This window comes from Rhea americana, unplaced genomic scaffold (genome assembly GCF_003343005.1).
Source record: "Rhea americana isolate MKP2758 unplaced genomic scaffold, rheAme1 scaffold_85, whole genome shotgun sequence".
NCBI lineage: Eukaryota > Metazoa > Chordata > Aves > Rheiformes > Rheidae > Rhea > Rhea americana.
The window spans coordinates 2855959-2872626 of record NW_028187034.1 but is presented as its reverse complement, the minus strand read 5'-3'; positions in this window follow the sequence as shown (position 1 = coordinate 2872626).

Below are 16668 nucleotides of genomic sequence, written 5' to 3'. Positions count from 1 at the left end.
GCATTTTTTTTCACGGCACTGCCGTAAAGCGTGAGCGCTCCTCCCATACCTCCCGCCGGATGCCATACGTCATCCTAATGACGCAAAGCCATGGAGCTGTTGAAGGGCCTGGCTAGAAAAGCCGCAGCGAGCGCCGCCATGATGCGCTGCGTTCCCTCCAGTATCCCAGAGTGCYTTGGGGCCGCGGGGGTGGGGGAGGTTATCGCCTCGCCTTGGGGTGGTGGCTACCGGTGGGGTCTCGGTGCTGGTTCGTCAGCAGCAGCCATTTTTATTGCTGCCAGCGTTTTCTTCCTCTTCTTGCTGCGTGTTCGCAGGGCTGAGCCTGTGGAGTGCCTCAAAGCCCTCCGTCAGCCCGCCGGGAGCTGCTCTGGGGGTGCTGCCTCTGCTTGTATGGGGTGGGAGAGGCCTCACAGTTCATGTAAAGTCACACCACCTATAGTTTGTTCTGGGGTTGAGTTTGCCTGTCCTCTGTTCTGGTGGTGCCTTTTTGTCATAATGATAGCATTGACTGAAATCTCACACCCTCTTCATTGCCTGCACAAAAATATATAGGATTAAGGGAAAAAAAGACATCAGTGGTGGTAAAATCACTCGACCCATTGAAAAGCTTGAGTTCAGCTTCAAGTAGAAAAGGCTGAGATGAGGTATGACAAAGCCCTTCAGTTTGRACCAGGCTGTCACAAAGAAGAAGAAAATGGATTGCTTTCCCTGCCTGCTGAAAGTAGAGTAGAAATATGAGTTCAAACTAATAACAAAAAATAGATCTGAGTGAAATGTTTGAAAAATCTTTTCTCCTGGTAAAGTTGATTAAGCTTCTAGAAATGTGCAACATTAGTAGGGGATATTTAAGCCTTTGTTAAACCAGTATCTATTGGGAATGATTTTGATCATTCAATTGATCTGTCTCACAGCAGTGGGATGGCACAGATTGTTTTGCAGAGTTCTTTGTTTCTTGTATCTATTACTCTCATAGGGATACTTGGACTTCATGATCACACAGGTGACTTCTCCAAATCAAGAAGACTTCCTCTCTTTGACAAAGCTTGAGCACACATTACTCTGCCTAAAATTGTGTATAGGAAAGAATGCTGATCTGTATAGGAAAGAATGCTGATCCTCAGCTTAGTAAAATAAATATTTCTAGTGCTATGGTTCAGTCCCTCTGTCCAGTTGTGCCAAGTTGTTCTACAGACATGAAATAGACTTACTGTACAGTCTGGCAGGTAAATTCCTGTTTTCACAGATAAACATGGAGATAATAATTAAGAGATTTCTGTCTGGGATAAAAAGCAGACATGCAGGGCTCCTGACAAGAAGTATATCAATAAGGCAGGGTATTGGATTAGGAAGTATGATTTAATTCTATGCCCCTTTATTTTGTCAGACAAAACATTTTTTGTTAGCCTTTTGAAATAAAAATGTATTGCAAATTTTGTAATGTTTTTTTAGGAAAGTAGGTAGTCTTGATTGCAACTGTATGATCATACAACTGACCTGGGGTTTTAAAGGCTGTTATAAAATACTTGACTTTRAGAGGTAAGGATGTGTGAATAGTGCACACCTCCCTAATTGCAGTTGTCCCTGTTGCCTTCACAATATGATATTCGATGTTTTGCATTGTCTCTGATGGCTTTCCTTGACCTGCCAGAGGGAAAATGTAGGGCTCCACAGCCTCTCTAGGAGACCCTGAACAAGTCATTTGGTACAATATGTGCCTCAAGTCCCTGTATTTAACTGGGATATATTTTCCTCTCTCGGGTGGTGAGAGCAAAATTCATTTGTAAATCTTAGATGCTCGCATACCAGAGTGACTGAATGTTTCTCTACCATAAAAAAGAGCAGGATCCAGTTTACAGTTGTCTTCAGCTCACAGTCTAAGAGCTCACTCTTTAGAGAATTTTCCTGGATGTCCTTAACCCCGGAAGAGTCTGGATCAGTGTTTTTCAGAGGGGCATGCATTTTCTCTTTATTTATAAATTCGCCACCTTTCTGAGAAAGAACAGAAGCTGCAGCAGCCTTTACTTTGCCAGGATACATCCTCTCTAATCAGGAGTATGATTATTAAAGCAATTTTCCTAGCTAGTGAAAAATCCACTTATGGAAATATAGTTTAGAAAATAAGTTTGTAGCTGTCCCACCTAAACAGCACTCCTGGGGACAAATGTAATGAGTACTGGAATTGCTTCACTGCTATCCAGTGGCGATGCAGTGGATTCTAGCTCCAGATGACTCCTGCAGCACCCTACTAACTCCTATTCCTTGCCTTCCCCAGCTTGGGTGGTGGACTGAGTGGACTCAGAGGGACTCTGGCTGTAGGAAGTGGCCTTGCACACCTTTGGGACTGCTGTGGCTGTATTCCAGCTTATAACTAACTTTCTTGTTATCCATGTGGAACAGATAAATACACTTTATCCAACTTGATACATTAGATTCAATCTGAACATAGCTGTGTTCATGTCCTGCTGAGAAGACAGTGACAAAAGGAGCAGGAAACTCCAAAGGGAAAACTGGACTAGCAAATGAATAAAGAGAAGCAATGACAAATGGATTGATAATTTAAATACCTTTGTTTTCCTTTCCTCAGCTTCCTTTTCTCTCCCAATCCTGTGTGAGGTTCTTAGAGTGTAATGCTGCTGTTGTCTTTCAGAGTTGACAGATTATTTGCAGTTTGGGCCAACCCAGCAAAATACCTTCTCTGGGCAAAGAGTTGGGTACAAGGCATAGTTCGGAGGGCAGAGCTTGCATAGGAAGTGTTCTGTAAAGAGTAAATACTCCTTTGGGCTCCAACATAAAGTACCAATTTCTTACCTTGGGGAAAATATTTCAGTTCTAAGAACTTACTCCTGACTTGAAGAGGGTCAGATTCTCTGCCATATTTAGGTCAAATTTACAGGAGGTGGGAGGGGTGGGTGAGGAGTGAGTAGCTTTATCTCACTTTTTATTTAGCACCAGACACTGCAGCCTCTGTTCTCCTGTCCCGTGCTCTAGTCAGGGCTCCAGTGTTGTATGAACCCCTCTGTTCCTATCTTCCTAGCCCCAAGCACCATTTTTGCAACTAATTTGCCATCTGGCTGTTAGCTTTCAAGACAGGGATATGAATTTCCTAGTGAAGTCTGGTGTTGCTCAGAATACACATTCTTGCAATCATTTGATCATTAATCCACAATTCCAGTTAATCAATTAATTACAGTTAATCAGCCAAATCAATTTTCCCTGGAAGACGCTTATGAGAACAGCCAGGATAATTGCTCCTATCTGATTTTGCAACTTTGTTTCCCATTTCTCTATTTTGGGGATCTGCACTGGTGTTAGCAAATCTATAAAAGCAAGCTTATCCTAGCATTGTGGCTGTTCCAGTCCAAAGGCTTCATAGCCATAATCTAGTGCTTTCTGTCCATTTCCCACAGCAATTCAGGGCTTGTTCAAGAGCTGTTGTTCTGTGAGCTGGCTGTGTGCTGAACAGCAGACTCATCCTGCTGAACAATTACAATATGCAGCTCAGGCAGTATCATCAGAAGTTTACCAGATTTAAACGAAGGAAAGCAAATCAAAGCTCCCAACCTTTTAGAGTCCTTTTCTAGAAAAAATGCTACTTTCTCCCCCAGCTGGAGACACCTTAGAAAACCTTAGGATAGGAGTTGCCTTCTAACTTGTGTGACTGTGATTCCCATTTGCTATGCAGGATTTCTGTTCAAAGAGGGGACCTGAAGACTAATGTTCACATTGAAACACTAATTTCCAGTAGTTCCTTTTGTAATTCTTACAGCAAATGTATCAAAAATAGCAAGTTGTTTCTTTTTTTTACTGGACAACAAGCACACTGTGTGCCTGTACCATATGTTTAGTCTCCAGTGCTCTGTACATCTTGACAAACCCAGAAACCAGGGAAAATAATCTTCAGCCTTAACACCTTCCCCCAGCTGAGAAGCCTAATGTTTACAAACCTCTTCAGATCAGACTGTTCTTCCAAAGTCGTCATATTTAACGTGGCAAGATTTAATGCTGGCTCCTGGGTTCTTGTTGCAAACAACCTTCACTGTTTCTAAAGTGGCTCCTGTCACAGGCCAGCAACTATCTCGCTGCTCAGCTGCCCAAAAGGATCATTGTCCACAAGAAAAAGCTATGTTTCAATTGCTCTCTCCCTCTGCTCACAGACTGAGAAGCCCAAGTGTGTATTGCTCTTTGCATCTCATCTTTCCAGTTGCACTTTTAACTGCCTTCTCAATTTGCTGTTCTCCCAGGCCAAGTGCCTTCACTGCTAAGTGTGGCCTCCTTTTGTGCTCCCTTTTCACCCCTCTCCAAAGCTACTTAGATGCTGAACTAKAAACCTGCCTTCCTTGAGTGACAGTTGCTCACCAGATTGATACAATTTTTAGAAATMCTGGAAAAGCAGCCATACAGTAACTTTAATGTTTGTGTGCTGTGAATGTGATTTTGAATTTACTGCCTGTGYGGCACCTGGCTGATTTGCTGTGTGTGTTCAGACCAGTCATGTCAGTACAGTAAGGTCTAAGCAGAGGAAGGGCTGTGTGTGTTCTTGGTAGAGGATAGTGCTTTCACCGCTAGGCTTTCTCCGTGTTCCTCCTCGAGCTGTGCTTCGTGCTCCCCACTTCTGCTGGGGCAGACCATCTCACTTCCAGGGATATATAGAAACCTGGCAAGCATGGGCTTCTTCTTTGTAAACCATATTGCTTTTACAGGCTWGATGTAGAGCCTTGCCCTGCTTTAGCCACCCCTAGAAAAAGGCTGTTGGGCAAAGCTTCCTGGAATATATTCTAGGAAGTAATGCCCTTCTCTGAATTAGTACTGTTTCTTACCTGGCTTTGATCRTTTTTATTTACACTGGCACCAGTGTCACATCTTTCCAAGGCACCAGTAGCTTAAAAGCTTCAAGACCTAGACCACATGCATTATCAAAGGGGCAATGTGTATCACTCACTATCCTGGTCTTCAGCTGCTGAACACTGCCCTTTCCAGAGCTATAGAAGGAGCCCAGGTTCATCTGTCTCCACATTAACTGTCAGGAAGATTGTCTCCTTTGATCTGCATTCAGCGCTGGATTTTATCTCAGCAGTCAACAGGCTAATTCTGCAAGTTTATTCTAMAAAGCTCGATTAGAGCAGCTGGTGCTGACAGTGCCCCTGCTGGCTCTGAGCTTGTAGGAGAGGAAGGCTTGCACAGTAGCTGGGGTACRGACTTGGGACTTCACAGACTGAGCTGCAAATCCCTGCTGCACTGCAGGCTTCTGGGCGATTCTTGCGAGTCACATCAGTGGGAGCTATGTACATCGATGCCATTCAGAATTGGTGCCTGGGTCATAGTGCTGGATGTGAGTGCTGGGAGGGACAGCATCTTCCTACCTCATCAGGAGAAGAAATACATTAAAGATGAAAGGTGCTTCTGAATGATGACRATGATGAACCATTTAAACAGAGGCAGAAGCAGATTATGACTGCTGTGTCTGGGAAAYGCTATACAGACATAACAGGAGCACAGCAGGGAAAAGAACAGGGCTGTGAATGGTGGYGAGTGCAGGGACTGTGATGCCTCCTCACCACTTAATTAACATTATGCCTTTCAACTGTGGGAGTCCTGCTCCATGCCCTGTGATTCTACAGTATCTGAGTTATATTCAGTACTGCCCCAAATGGGATCTTAGTGTATGTGAGCAGCAACTGCTGGCATATGCAGACTTTCTTTACAAGGGCCCTGCCCAGCACAGAAGTACCCACAGTTTTCCTTCAACCTGAGCAGTGTGACAATAACCTCTGTGAAGAATCAAGATCTTTTGGAACTAAATGTGCTGTACAAATGCTCCTGCYGTGCTGCCCCTCTCATCCCCTGGAAAGCTTATTTCTTAAATAAGCCAACCAGGCAAAACTAAGCAACACATCAGGAGCTGAGAAAGAAAAACAGACTAAGTGATTTCTACTAGGGAACAATATCAGGAGTCAAGCTCCAGTTGCACAAGGCCTAGTTATCAAGGCAACTCTGTTTCCGCAGTAAGGAGCTSAATGCAAGTGCTACGAGTATATAATGTGCTATTCCCCTCCCCAAAGGCTCTCMTTCCCTCAGAGCTCTCTGAAGCAGTAATATCGGGCAAGCCAACCTTCCTTTCCCCTTGCTGTCTGCAGGACATGCCACCTTCAGCTCCCAACCTCACTTTCCCTTTCTCCCTCATCATCTGAGGCATTAGGTTTTCAGCCTGAGTGAGAAAAGTCTCCCCAAAAGACAGCAGGGGCAAGGGGCACACAGCAGCCCAGGAGGCCCACTGTTGCCATTCCATTTCTTGCTCCTCAGAAAGTCAGAGACGGGGTTGGCTGCTGCACTTGGACAGGGACAAATGTGCGTCTTGAGGTATATGGAGTGCTAAGCCTTGGGGCTCTTCGTTTCTCTCCTCTTGAGCAGATTTCAGTGCCATCTGCTCCATTCTGCCTTTGGAGGAGTCAGCCATGTGCGTTTGTCTCTTTTGGCAAAGCTGTGCTGCATATGTCCCCTCTCGGGCTTCAGATACCCCGAGGTAGCCAGAAAGGAGAACACACAGTTTCAGCCTTGTTCCAGAAAACTCCTACTGCAGCAGCCCAAGGTGTTTCTCTCCTCTTCCCTGTCCTCTACCACTCTGTGTGAATTAGGCACTTCCCAAGGTCACAGCCTCTGAACCGAGGCAGCCAGATGGTCTTGACTGTGGAGAGGATGGGAAGGGGCTGGGATGGGCAAAGGGCCTGTCCTGCACCTTTGGCTTCCCAGAAGGGCACACAAACAGTGCCAACCTGTTGGAGGAGAGCAACAGAGGTGGGAAAAGGCATAGTACAGACACAAAGCTCCCAAAGTAAGAACTGCTCAAAAGAACTGTACTTTTGTCTGCACATGTGAAATATCTCTGAGCTGAGCTCTCCAGGACAATCTCTGGCCCAGCACCAGCCAGAGGCTGGAGGGGCTGTAAAGTTTAGGGGAGGATGAGGCTTGCTAATGGCCTTGGCTCTGCTCAGAAGACAGCTTATTGGGATATGCCTACCTCAAAAAATACCACACCTAACTTGATGCAACAACTTTGTGTCTGCTCTCTCCTCCTAAAAATCATACCTTTGCCTCAGGCTGGCATGTCCAGGATGGGAAAGAGCTGAAACTCGTGCAACTGAGTTATACCGTGTTCATTCTGAGATTTCCTGCTAGAAGGATAGGGAACACAGAAGGAAGCAAGTAGTGAGGAGCCACAGGAAACTGGAAGTTGCCCTGTGCAGATCTGATGGCACATGCAAACTTCCCTCTTGGTTGAAAGTCAGTGTTATCTGGTTGCAGTGTACTGGAGTGCATGTAGGAGACCTGGTCTCTGTTCCCAGCTCTGCAACAGCTCTTGACCTAGTTGTTTGATCTCCCTGGCATTTTCTTTCCCTTGTCTTTTATCAGCTTGTCCTCAATGCAGGGGCTGTAGCCCTCATTGGTATAATTTTGAGTGCACCATATGCTTGGTAACATTGCTTAGGAGAGCTTTAGTGAAAGACTTTTCTTGCCTTATCTTGGTGACAAAGAGCTCTTTTTAGTTCAAACACTCTGTAAGGCTGTATGCCCTGAGCTCTTGTGGTGGCTACAGCATATCCTGACCAGTCTGCTTGCCTGGCTAGCCACCCCCTGCACACAAATGGGACTCTGAGTTGCAGTCCTGCTACAAAGAGCTGGGAGATCTCTTGCAGGCTCACACTGTCTCAGAGCTATGCATCTGCTCTGCTTCCTGCACAACGTGTTTTTACGACTTTCCTGCTATGCTGAGCTTGTACCGCAGGATGGCAATGCCTGCTAAGGAATGAGCAGAGAAGCCTGTACTCCTGGCAGTGATAAATTCAGAAAATTAAATGGTGGTGGCAGATTCTGATTGACAGGTCCCTAGAGAGCAAAATCCCTTGTTTTCTCCACCCCCGAGGGGATCAAGAGTGGTAGGAGGAGCAGCAGCAATGAAAACCTTTTCTCTAACCGGGTGCTTTGCCCTTGCAGATCTGTTTCTGGGACTCAGCCCATATCTGTGTATCTTGACCCCTTTGCTGAAGCTGCCAATGCTGGGCCAGCTGGCTTCCAAGGGACTTTCCGCAATGTCAAGGGCTGGTCACTGCAGGGGACACTGAGGTCTCTTCATGTTAGCTCTCATTGCACACGTGAGCCGTTACACCCTCCTCACTCCACACACAAGGTTCCTTGCTCTTGTGGATCACTCTGTACCCCATTTCCAGCCGCTGTATACGCCCGGAGGTTGCAATAAAGGGCAAGCAAAATGAGGCCAGAAGGGTTTGGCGTCATTCACACGTTACTCCTCTCCACAGTGTAAAACTGGCACAAATGACAACGCTCTGCCAGAACAGTTCACGTCTGCATAAGCTCTGTCAGAGCCAGGTCAAAGCAGGGATTTGCAGCCCAGAAACCTGAGGGCTGTGTACACACCCAGCCATCAGTCTCCTGCTTCTGTTGCTGTACCCATGGGAAGCAGTGCAGCCCAATGGCCCTCACTTATCCTGAAGGACCCTCACATCAGTCTGACGCCCAGTGGCTCTCTAACCCGCCTCTACTGACTAATGCTGCTGGTTGATTGCTTTGGACCAGGGTATCCACCATGAATTCTGAGATGTCACAGGTGTCCTTTCTAGCCTTGTGGACACAGATCCCTGGAAAGCTGGTATGGGAAGATATTTCTGGTTATTGAAGGTAGCAGGGAACACTGCCAGTTGTAACCAGGACCCCCTGGGGTCTACTGATGGTGGTCACTGGGCTGCTCTGCTGCCAGGAAATTGTGCTTTGTTTTTCTGTGCTGCTAGCAGAATGACTAAAGCAAGGCCGGGCAGTTCTCATGCTTACGCTACTGCCTCTAAGCCTGCTGCTTGTTTACCTTCAAGTGATATTTCTTGTGCTGTCTGGGCTGAAGATAGCCTGTTGATAGCAGCTGGAGAGTGGACTGGTGAGCTGGTGTGCTGCAGGGTGGACAATGAGGAAAGGCCCTTCTAGGACCTGTCCTAGGGGTCTGGAGAGCCTGTCCTGTGTAGGGCTCTCTGCTAGCATGAAGATGTGTGCCAGGCTTGCAGGAGCAATGGCTGGGCAGGGTTCTTTGTGCAGTCCAGGCCCTGCAGGGGTCAGCCACTGCTGTGCTACATAAGCACACTTTGTCCCTGGAGCAAGCAGGAAAGAAAGGCTGCGTGAAGCCTGGCTCTGCACCCAGGCTGGGGTTGTGACCACTGGTGTCCCTGTGTCTCTCCCTGCAGTAAGTGTTTGCATGCAGGGTGCACAGCCTTTTCTGGGGATCTTGTGTACAGGAGCATCCAGCCCCCTCTCTTTTTCGCCTGGCCAAGATGACTCAGAGGAGATGTGCCTGCCACTGCAGGCACTGCTGGAGAACCTTCCTCAGAAGGGACTGGGGTCAGTGCCAGCTCTGGGAGCCAGGTACTGACGTAGACACTTTTGTCACCTCCCTATTTCAGGGAAGAGAGGCAAGAGGCCTGGAGCAGAAACTAATGGCCATGATAGTAGCCCCCAACATGGCCATTAAATGGGCCAGGAGAGGAGCTGGTGACATGGTGCTAGGTAGCTGCTGATCACCTGCCCAAAAGGAAGAGGCATCTTCATGCATTCACCCTAGCCAGGCTGGTATCAGCTTCAACTCAGGCTAGAGGATATAGGTCCTGCAGCGGAGAGGTGGCCATGGGGAGATGTGATGTGTGTATGGTGCCTGATGCGTCTGGTGTCCTGGTTGAAAACATCCTTGGAGGCCCAGCTATTGCTCTTACCCTCCTCTCCGAAGTGTCCTGAAGAACCTGTTGTAGCCATGGAGTGGTACCTTTCCAGCCAAAAAGGGCTCCCACCTAAAATATCTCCTATTGCAAATTTGTCTGCTCTTTCCTTCCCCCAAAGCAGCAGTTCCTAAGTTGGTCTATGCTGGAGGTAGCCTGGAATTTTTCCACTGTAATACTGTGCAGCTCTCAATTCTGGTACTCCCTGGTAGTCGGTGATGTTCACTTTCCAGAGGTGGGTCACCTTTCCGGAGTTGAGTCCCTGCACATATCCCTGCCACAGGGACCAGAAGCACTTACATTCCACATGGCAGTCTCAGGGCAGCCATGTTGCTGAAGTGGCCAAGTGGGAGGTACTGGGGAAGCCTGGAGTGGGTGATGGGGCAGGCTGCATGTGCAGAGAAAGAACCATAGAATCAGTAAGGTTGGAAGGGACCTCTGGAGATCATCTAGTCCAACCTCCCTGCTCAGCAGGGTCACCTAGAGCATGTTAGACAGGGTTGCATCCAGGCAGGCCTTGAATACCTCCAGAGAAAGAGACTCCACAACCTCTCTGGGCAACCTGTGCCAGTGCTCTGTCACTCTCRCAGTGAAGAAATCCCTCCTCACCTTCAGGTGGAACTTCCTGTGCTTCAATTTCTGCCCATTGCCTCTTGTCCTGTCACATGGGACAACTGAAAAGAGTTTGTCCCTGTCACCTTGACACTCTCCCTTCAGATACTTAAACACATTGATAAGCTCCCCCCCTCGGTCTTCTCTTCTCTGGGGTAAACAGGCCCAGCTCTCGCAGCCGTTCCACATAGGGCAGGTGCTCCAGCCCTCTGATCATCTTTGGACTCTCTGCAGTAGCTCCATGTCTCTCTTGTAGTGGGAAGCCCAGAACTGGACACAGTACTCGAGATGAGGCCTCCCCAGGGCTGAGCAGAGGGGCAGGATCACCTCCCTCCACCTGCTGGCAAAACTCTTCCTAATGCACCCCAGGAGACCATTGGCCACAAGGGCATATTGCTGGTTCATGGTCAACTTGTCATCCACCAACACTCCCAGGTCCTCTGCAGAGCTGCTCTCCAGAAGGTCAGCCCCCAGCCTGTACTGGTGCCTAGAGTTATTCCTTCCTAACTGCAGGACTCTGTACTTGCCCTTGTTGAACCTCATGAGGTTCCTCTTCGCTCAGCTCTCCCACCCGTCCAGGTCTCTCTGTGTGGCAGCACAGCCCTCTGGTGTATCAGCCACTCCTCCCAGCTTGGTAGCATCAGCAAACTTGCTGAGGAGGCACTCTGTCCCCTCATCCAGGTCACTGATGAAGTTGAACAGGATGGGACCCAGTACTGAGCCCTGGGGGACGCCACTAGCCACAGGCCTCCAACTGGACTCCGTGCCACTGATGACAACCCTCTGAGCTCTGCCATTCAGCCAGTTCTCAATCCAACTCACTGTCCACTCGTCTAACTCACACTTCCTGAGCTTCTCTAGGAGGATGTTAGGGGAGACAGCGTCAAAAGCCTTGCTGAAGTCAAGGTACACAACGTCCACTGCTCTCCCCTCATCTACCCAGTCACTCCATCATAGAAGACTCTCAGATTGGTGAAGCATGATTTCCCCTTGGTGAATCCATGCTAGCTACTCCTGATCACCTTCTTTTCCTCCATATGTCTGGGGATGACATCCAGAATGAGCTGTTCCCTCACCTTTCCAGGTATGGAGGTGAGACTGACTGGTCTATAGTTGCCTGGGTCCTCCTTCTTGCCCTTTTTTAAGACTGGAGTGACATTGGCTTTCTTCCAGTCCTCAGGCACCTCTCCAGTTCTCCATGACTTTTCTAAGATGATGAAGAGCGGCTTGGCAACAACATCTACCAGCTCCCTCAGTACCTGTGGGTGCATCCCATCTGGGCCCATGGATCTGTGGATGTCTAGCCTGCCCAGAAGGTCTCTAATCCTATCCTCCTCAACCAAAGGAGTCTTCCCTTCTCCAGACTTTTTCCCTCACATCCAGGCTACGGGATTCATGAGGGCTGCCTTTAGCAGTGAAGACTGAAGCAAAGAAGGCATTCGGTAATTCTGCCTTCTCTGTATCCCTTGTCATCAGGGTCCCCACCCCATTCAGTAGTGGGCCCGCATTTTCCCTCGTCTTCCTCTTGCTGCTGATGTATTTGAAGAAGCCCTTCCTATTGTCCTTAAAATCCCTTGCCAGACTCAATTCCAACAGGGCCTTAGGCTTCCTCGCTGCATCTCTACATACTCTGACTGCATTCCTATAATTCTCCCAAGTAGCCGGTAGCCTGTTCCCTCTTCCACAGTCTGTGTATTTTCTTCTTCTGTCTGAATTTGGCCAAGAGCTCCTTGCTCACGCATGCAGATCTCCTGCCCTTTTTGCTGCATTTCTTATTCATAGGGATGCACCGCTCTTGAGCTTGGAGGAAGTGATGTTTGAATACTAGCCAGCTCTCCTGGACCCCCCTTCCCTCTAGGGCCTTAACCCATGAGACTCCACCAGTTAGGTCTCTGAAGAGCCCAAAGTCCACTCTCCTGAAGTCCAGGGTTGCAATCCTGCTTGTTGCCCTAGTTCTTTCCTGCAGGATCCTGAACTCCACCATCTCGTGATCACTGCAGCCAAGGCTGCCCCCAACCTTCACATCTCTAACCAGTCCCTCTCTGTTGGTAAGGACAAGGTCCAGCAGGACAGCCTTCCTTGTAGACTCCTCCACCATTTGTGACAAGAATTTACCATCAATGCATTGCAGGAGCCTCCTGGATTGTTTGTGCCTCGCTGTGTAGTCCTTCCAGCAGATGTCAGGGTGGTAGAAGTCCCCCATGAGAACCAGGGTCTGTGATCGTGAGGCTACTTCCAGCTGAATGCTGATATAGAGCTCATCATGCCTTGTCGGACGTATGTGTTTGGGAATGGGGCACTCAGGAATACTGGACATCTGGACTACACACAGTGGCACCATGAAGACTGTTATAAAACCGGAATTTTTCCTCTCTTCCGGGGATTTCAGCTTTCACTGCACTGCTGCTGATCAGGGGGTTTGGGAACAGGACAGAGTAGTTGCAGCTACAGATACCACCAGCTCCAAGAAAGGGAGGATGGAGGGTCAGGTCACTCAACCATGACTCTTCTTCCAAACCTGAACTACTTTTTGAGCAGAAACGAGCCTGCAGTGCTGCGGCACAGCTGCACAGCTGCCTTGGAGCTCTATGAAGTCACCAAAATGCAGTAAAAGTACGCCCTGTTTAGTCAGGATTTCTTGTAAATACCCTGCCTGGATCAGCAGCTGCATACTTGGCAGCAGTCCTTGTAGGGTCCAGCTTCATGCCTCATCTTTCTAAGAGTGATAACTTGTTCTCCGTTTCTTGAGTGAAAATTCTGGCCAGTGGCATTAAATTGCTACTGCTTAACTCTGTATAGGTCCTTGGCCACTCATAAAATTTATCCTTCCTTTACCTCCCTTCTTTACCCAAGCTGTCGTTTCCTCTATCTGTCTCTTTGATGGGTGCCCAGAAAGGCCTGAGGGAAGGAGGGACGAAGCATCCAATAGCAGAAAGCACTGAAGGATGGGACATTAAGCTGCCCCATCAAGCTGCTGTGGTTGTTAAGGCAGCTCAGCTCTCAGGAGGCATTTAGCTGTCCTTTTCAGCCTTGCTCACCCCTGTGGCTTTCATTTGATTGACTATACTCCCCATTGACCCCTCTCTCTATGAGCTCTTCTTCCCAAGTCTTTCTCCCTTCTTGGCTTCAGTGCTTGTTTTTTGAAAGGTGAGGTAAGTGTCTGTCTTAATCCCTTGTGTCTTCACGTGCAAATAAAACAATAGGTGTGTGTGTATGATGCTTGGCCTTTATCTGTAGTCATTTGTCACTAAAAATTATCTACAGAGAAAAGTATTGGGCTCCATTGGGTCTTAATTTACTCCTTCACCAAACCATTATTACTAATTACCACTACTAGGTGTTTAAACCATTTAAATGATACTACCAAATGTCCTGTGTTAATTTAATAGCCAAGTATCAGGGCTTCCCCACATGCAGAGCTCTCGGAGTAACTCCCACAGAAGCAAAACAAAGCCAGCTCTGGCTGTAATCCATACTAGGGAGGCAGCAGGGGAGCAGAGAGCATACATTAACAGCAGACCCACCAGAGCCAGGAGCCAGGCATTACTCAGCAGTAGTCTCACTGCCAGCCATGTTCTTCTGCCATGTACCACTCCCAAAAGGGAAGCCCATCTTTAGCCAGATTGCCTCCACGGCAAGGGAAGCTCTGGTACTGTTACTGCTGCAAATCCTTTTCTTCTGTACAGAGCATGTCCTCTTGAGCTTGGATACTCTGCTGGATCCTCTGGAAGGGCCCTTTGGCTCCACTAGTGGCTGGGAAATCTTCCCAGTGTTGTGGTTAGGAAAAGCTCCCTTCCTAGGGGATTGCATTTCCTCTCTGTCTGAGTGGGACAGCACTCTTCCTGACAAAAATCTTGGCCCCTTTTCACCTGTCTCCAGTCAGTTTTTGAGAATGTGTCCTCAGATTTGGAGGTGGTAGCACTGCCAGAAATCATCCCCATGAAGAGCAGGGTGTTGGTTTTCTCCAGCACCAGAAAGCTGGAGAGGGGGATTCCTCTGGGGCAGGCAGTGCCAGCTGCAGTGTTGGAGCAGGTCCAGGACTGGCAAGGGGCTGGGGAGTGGTGGGGTCTGGCTGAAGATGTCAGAGCAGGCTTTGCATGCTGCATCTCCACTGCAGCTGTGCTGCAAAAGGTCTGCTAGCTGTCTTCACCCTGCAGTGTGTCTTGAGACTGAGGGACTTTTCCAGCCTAAATACTTTAACTAATCTCTCAGTCACAAAGCTGGAAGTTTCCCAGCTTCCTAAACCCTGGGTCTTTAGTGGACCCTGCAGGCACAGTGCTGTGGTGGAGAAGAAAACCCTGATGTCCTGCCCACCCTTTCACACGTGGTATACCCAGTGGCTCAGCAGACCACACTGCCAGCAATGCGGAAGATGAGCAGGAGCACTCACTGGAGCACACTAGGAGACATAACCTAGTGAGACCCATGACCCAGGAGGAGCACATGGTAACAGTTAAAGGGCTCAGGCCCACCAAAGTGTTAGTACACCCTGGAAGATGGGGGAAATGAGGGCTCCTGCCCACACACAAAACCTTTACTTTCAATGCTGGCCCTTTAAGATATCACTTAATATGACAGATTAATTAGTTAATGTTTGTAAAGTGCTTTGAACATGGAAAGTGCTGTATAAGTGCTGAGTATTAGTATTAATTATTCTTACATGGAGATTGGCCCTGTCTCAAGCACTGAGCAGAATTTGCCACATCTAATTTCAGGACTGTGCCTTTTCCCTGCCTTCCTCCTGCTGTTGTCTGAACCTGAAAAAAAGAGAGAAAAAGAAAGGAAGAAGCAGAAAGGAGAAATAAGACCATCTGAGTCTTGTAAGGAAGCAGCACCTCACAGAGGTAGTGGAATGGAGCCATGTGCCCCAACAGCTCCTGGCAGGACCTCTCATGGGAAGTGGGGCTGGAACCATGATGCCCCTTGCAGATCTTAGCAGCCGTAAGGGGCATCTCCTACCCGGTGTCCCACTTTCACGGGGAGCGAACACTGAAAGGAGCTCCTCCAGCTACTGCCACAGCCCTGGCTGCCTGCGTGTCTTCCTGCGACAGTGCCCGGCCTGCTTTGATCCTGCTCTCCCCTCCTCATGCCCTCATTCTCTATGCAGGCTCCTTGTGGAAAGGGTCCCAGAGGAGGAGCAGAAATGGAGCGGCGGGTGCCTGCAATTATCTTTGTGATTAAGTGTCCCGCCGGCTGGCTCTGGCAGCCTGCTAATATGCAGATCAAAGGGCCATGATTGGCTTTGATAGCAGCCCCCCCACACACACACACCTTGAGGGGCAGCCCCTGCTGTGAGCTGAGGCATCGAGGAGCCAAAGGGCAGTAGACAAAGGCTGGTGAGAGAGGAAAGGGAGAGATGATGTCTGGCCAGCACTGCTGAATTGCAGACCTCTGTGCCAGCTCCCTGCACAGCTTGCAGYCTGGTCCCAGGGGAGCCATGGGGCCTTTATCCCAGTTTGGCTGCTTAGGTGTTTGGAGGTCTTTGTGTGTAGACCTCACAGCAGCTGTTTATGGTCCGAGAAAATAGGCACAATAGGAGATGCTTTTTCTTGGGCACCGCAGGCTGCCTACAGCTCTTCTCCATCTGCACAAGGCCACAGCTAGCTGCAGTGGATGGMGTGGTACAGCAGGATGGATGTGGCTTCTGGCTTCTCGCTGGGCCACACAAGGTACTTGACAAGGAACCAAGCCCTGGAAGGACTCACTGGGGGAGAAACAATATTTGTGTGTGCTGAGAGGCAGCCAAGTCAAGAACACAAGCAGAAAAAAATAGGAGGGAGGAGGAACAGTCTGGATTTGAGTCCACACAGAGCATTGAGGGGAATGCCAGGAGATGCTGAGCTCCTCAAGGAGTTCTGATCTCAAACTGGAGGCCTGTGGGGTCACAGCCCACAGCCCAGCCAGGTTCAGCCTCACAGCCCCTTCGTGTGTTTGGGGGCAGGAGAAGAGTGCTTTCATGGCTCAGAGTGGCTAAACATGGTTCARCCTTGCAGCGTTACTTTGAGGGTTTGAGGTAATGAGTGTTTATCTATGGTCCCACATCACCCCAGGCTGACCCTTTGACTTTAATGGCCATTGCTTTTCTCTAGAGAGTAGGGAGAGGCTTGGAGTGGCTGAGAGGTGCTACTGGAGGGATTGTGGGGGCCCAGAGAAGGCTGAAGGAGTCAAAATGGGTCAGGCTGGAGAGTGGCAGAGAAGGGTCAGAGAAGATGCTTGCAGGTGACCCCAGGAGTCAGGTGGGGAATTAGGATGCCAGGCTGTGGTATTGATCTCCAAAAGATGCAGCAGG